At 60.7% G+C, this 5,037-nt stretch overlaps 1 pseudogene; it reads right to left on the minus strand.

The window, feature by feature from the left end:
* Nucleotides 1-519: 519 nt before the first annotated feature.
* Nucleotides 520-4,135, minus strand: LOC131092993 (Fc receptor-like protein 4; annotated as a pseudogene).
* Nucleotides 4,136-5,037: the final 902 nt, after the last annotated feature.

The raw sequence follows: 5,037 nt of genomic DNA on the forward strand, positions 1-5,037 counted from the left end.
GAGCGCCCGAGCTTCTTGTGGTAAAGCTGTCCTGTCTTCTGTTTCTCTCTCTATCCTTTTCCCTTTCTACTCCTTTCTGTCCCCCTTTGGTAAGAACATTTACCCTCTTTTTCAATAAACAGTTCTCTCATGTAATATTGCCATGTTTGTGCTTCATTTTCATCTGAGAATCCTGTCAGCAAGAATCCTCCCCGACTCCCCCTTTTACAGCAGGATGGGACAGGGGTAGTGGTAGTGGGAATGGGGAAGCCCTGGGTGTACTGCAAGCACTGTGGGGAGAGAATGGGGCAGTCCCTGAGGGTACTTGGGCACTTGGATGGGGCTGGGGAGCCCCTGCAGGTACGAACAAAGGGATGTGGGAGCCCTTGGGGGTACAGGGAGAGGAAATGGGGATTAGAGGGTTCCCTGTGTGTAGCCTCCCCCTGGGCCATGACCACCTCCCTTGGAAGGATGGGCAACCACAGGGGCCATGGAGGGACCACCCCCCGTGTCACCAGGTGCCTCCCACTTCCCAGAGCATCACAACTTTTGGTGTAGATTGTCATAGATGTCGCTGCATTCCCACGGTTGCCTTTGCAGCTCCATGTACATCGACTGAGGATCCTCCACTGGGGGTGCCAGGGGGTCTGGGGGTGCCCTGTGGGAATAAGGAGGTGTGTGGAAGGGGATGGGAGGTGCTGGGAGTTTGGATAAAAGGTGTATCATGGCTGGAGGCTGCACTCACCTTTCCTGGTGCTTCCTGGCATCTGCAAAGGAAAACTGGAGGGGTGACTTTGGAGACCCAGGGGCCCCCATCCCCCCGTGGGAATGCGAAACCACCACCAGACACAAAATTCTCCCCAGGCACCTCAGTATCCCTGATGCCCCCACTAATATCCCTGAACCACCCCACTTGCACCAACACCCTGAGCCCCGAGAACCCCGAGCCTGGCAGAGAGGGGGACCCCGATACAATCACCAACATCCCTGCAGGACCCTCCAACAGCTCCCAGGACCCCAAGCTGAAGTCTCTGCAGGATCAGTTTCTCCCGTCAGGAGCTGTTGGTGCCACCCTATGGCACCCATACCCTGGGGGGCTTCACCCCAATCCCTGGGAATCCCATCCCGCCGTATTGTCACCCACCACAGCAGTGCCACTGGTAACAGCACCCGATGACAGCCAGGAGCAGGAGCAGGAACAGCAGGGACCCACTGAGCCCTACAGCCACTGCTGGGGACAGAGAGGGACACATTGGGGTCACCCAGAAGCCCAGGGGTCCTGCACCCCCCGTGTGACCCATGTGACCCCACCTGTGACCCAGGGTGAGCCAGGTGTCACCTCCAGGACCAGCTCTGGGCTGAGTGCCCGGAACACGCGGTGCCCGTCCTGTCCCAGCTGGTTGGTGGCCACACACTGGTAGGTGCCCGAATGTCCCACATCAACAGCTCCAAGCTCCAGAAGGGGACCCTGGGCCACCTGCTCCCCATTGTGCAGCCAGGTGAAGGTGACAGGGGCTGAGCCCACCTGCCCTGAGCAGCGCAGGGTCACGTTGTCACCTGCATGCACCTGGTGTGGCAGCGGGCCAGGGGTGATGGTGGCATTGGCCACGGGCACTGTGGGGACAGAGACAAGGCTGGCACTGGGCAGGTGGGATGGGGGTGCCATAGGAGGGGTCACCCCCAGTCTGAGGGTCCTGCTTGCCCAGGATGGTGACATTCAGGGGGTCACTCTCAGCCACGCTGTCCCTGTCGCTGACCCGGCACCGGTACTGGCCGCTTTCATTGTCCCCAGCATGGCACAGCTCCAGGCCGGTTCCCAGCAGTGCCCCCAAGCCCTCCCACTGCCAGGAGAAGGACAGGGGACCCGCAGCCACCACGTAGCTCAGGACCAGTCAGTCCCTGCATGCCACCTGTCCCCTGGGGGCTGCACTGACAGGGACACCCCCAAGGGTGGGACCCCTTGGATGGGGGGACACCAGGAAACAGTGAGAGACCCATGGTGGGGAGGGATGGGAGAGGGGAAGTGGGACCCCAGTGAGGAAAAGGAGGCACAGAGATAGGAGGGGGGCTTGCAACGGGACCCCAAGGAATGATGGAGGGCTCAAGGATGAGTAACGTGGAGAAGAAGATGGGGAGACACCAGGAAGAGTATTTAAAACCAGGGAGGGAATGGTGAGAGTTGAGGACCATGGAGGAAGATCAGAGAGGGCTGAGGTTGAATCAGGGACAGATGAAGGGATCCCAGTGAGGAATGGGGGGACACAGAGGGTGACCCAAGCAGGAATGAGGGGATGTGGAAAAAGATTTCCAGAAAGATGGGGGTTGCCACATAGGGCTAGGGGATCTGATGAGGTACCCAGAAAAGGTTAGGGGACCCGGGTAGTTATGGGGATCCCCAGACGGGGCAGGGGTGCCTGAGCAGGCTTGTAGGGGCTCCCTGTGCCCATCCCCACACTCACTGCACACCGTGACAAGGAGCCGGGCGCTGCTCTTCCGCACGGCCCCCCCCTCGGATTGCACGTCACAGCTGTAATTCCCTGAGTGCGACAAACCCACGGCGGGCACCAGCAGCTGCGGGGACCCCTGCGGGCCCCCCACCACCTGCCTGTCCCGGTAGAACATGTGCAGGAGGGGGACTCTGGGCCGCAGGGGGCTGGGGGTGCTGAGGCAGCTGAGAGTGAGGGGGGATCCCACAGTAAGATAAAGGAGACCCTCCAGCACCGGCACCGAGAAGAGCTCTGGGAAGGAGAGGGGAGGGAGATTTGTGAGCCTGAATCCCTGGGGAGGGACTGTGAGGGTGTCAGGGTGGTGGCTGTGGGGTGCTCACCATGCACTGTCACTGTCACTGAAGCCGAGTGTGCCCACGGTGCCACCTTGGAGTCCACCCAGGCCCCGCAGCTGTAGCGGCCACTGTGGTTCAGCTGCAGAGGGGACAGGGACAGCTCGGTCCCACTGAGGGACCTCTCCACCTCCTTGTCCCCATGGTAGAATCGCACCCCAGTGATTGACATGTTCTCCCAGCGCCGGCAGCGCAGTGTCACCGTGTCTCCCTCCAGCAGCTCCTGCGCCGGCACCTGCAGCACCAGTTGGGCTGTGGAACATGGGAGTCTTAGGACACCTGTGGCATTCAATTTTCTCAATGACCCTCGAACTGAAACACATCCAGTGCAGCAGGGTTCCCTGAATCCAGAACTGGGATCCCTCCACTCTGAGATGCTCTGGGATATCCCCGTGTACAGGGGATGAGCTCTGGTCACACCAGGAGGGGACCCATGGAGCAGAGCACACCCAGAGACCTTGAGGTCCCTGCAGGAGCGAGGCTGGAGACAACCAAACCCCTCTCACCATTTGAGACTTTCATGGGGGGGCTGAGCCCGGTGCCAGGTCTGTCACACGTGTAGGTGCCTCTCTCAGTGACAGTGAAGTGGTCTGGTCCCTGCTGCCCCCAGCGCTGCCCATCCTTGTACCAGTTGGTGGCACGGGCAGTCCCCAAGCCCTGGCAGGTCAATGTCACCCGGTCCCACAGCACCGCTGGCCTCCAGGGGGGCTCCACCAGGAGCTGGGTGGTCTGGGCACCTGTGGGTGACAGGGGACACCAGCCTGCCAGGGCCAATGTGGGGCTGGGGACAGCGGGGTGGGGCCATGGCATCCCCCGACGACTCACCAGCGAGGCCGAGGGTCTGGGCTGGAAGGGAGAAGGGACAGGGCTGGGTGAGGGTGGCATCACAGGGACATTGAAAGTGAGGGACTGGGTGTGGGGGCTGTCCCTAAACTGTCATAGTGTGGCAAGTACCCCTTGGGGACAGAGACACACTGGCTAGCCCTTGCTCAGTTAGGATATGGGGACACACTGGACACCCAGAAATGGAGACTCAGCAGTGGTTGAAGTGGTCACCCCCACCAGCCCAATGATAGTTCCCCAAATCCCTGTCCCCCCGTTATTGTCCCCCCTCTCCTGTCTCCACAGCCCTGGTCACCTCATGCTCTGGCTCTGCAGCCTTTTGGGACCTCAGGGGACCCTGCAGCCCCCTTATGCCCCCTCCCCACCAGCCTCTGCCTCACCAGGGCCCATCCCCAGGGTGTCAGGCCCGTGCCCAGGGCACTCACCCCACAGGAGCAGTGCCATCTTCCGGGCTATCCCGGTGTCCCCAGCCATGTGCACTGGCTGTCACTAGCTGCTGTGGCCACCGCTCCCCTGGCTGGCGGCTCTTCGGATGAAGGGGAAGGAAGCGAGGTCACGTCCGTACCCACATGTAGGTGGCCCTTGGTGGGGGGCAGGCTGGGGACAGGATGGGGGCAGGGTGGGGCCCTTGTGGGACATGGGGGTGATGGTGGGACATGGTGGGGACATGGTGGGGCCAGAATTTGGAGCCTGAGGTGGTGTAGGGAGCCAGAAATAGGTGTCCAGAGGAATGGCGTGCCCAGGGATGGGGTCCCATGGGAATGGGGGTCCCAGTGGATGGATGGACTCAGACTTGGGAATGAGGGTGCCAGAAAAATGTGGCCTCCTGGGATTTGTGATCATGGGATGGGGGCCAAGGGATGGGGGTGGCAGGGCAATGGGGAACCCTGTGAGAATGGGGGCCCTGGTGGAATCAATATCCCCAAGGGAATGGGGCTCCCAGGGACTGGAATTACCAGGATGGGGTTCTTTGGGGTAGGAGATCGTGAGGAACTGCAGTCCAGGGAAGGGGTTTTAGGGAAGGAGGGACAAAAGGAAATCAGATTCCCATGACTGGGGTCCCAACTGAATAGGGGTGCCAGGGATGGGAAGTGGCTGGGAGGGCATGGGGGTCACAGCTCCTTCCCTGGATGCCTCAGATTTTGGGGTGACCCATGGCCAGGTGCTGCCCCCTTGGGATGCTCATTCCTTGTGCAGGTAGCACATGGGGTCCTGGGTAGCTCTGCTTCTGTGCCCTACCCTGCCCTTGAATTTTTCTTTCTTTATTTCTGTTTTCTTCCTTATTTTCCTCACTTTTATGCCATGTCCCCTGAACCCCAGTTCCTGGCTCAGCAATCCCAGGAAGCACCTGAGCCGGGAACGCATTGGAGGGAGCC

Source organism: Melospiza georgiana, chromosome 23, assembly GCF_028018845.1.
Source record: "Melospiza georgiana isolate bMelGeo1 chromosome 23, bMelGeo1.pri, whole genome shotgun sequence".
In the NCBI taxonomy this organism is placed as follows: Eukaryota; Metazoa; Chordata; class Aves; order Passeriformes; family Passerellidae; genus Melospiza; species Melospiza georgiana.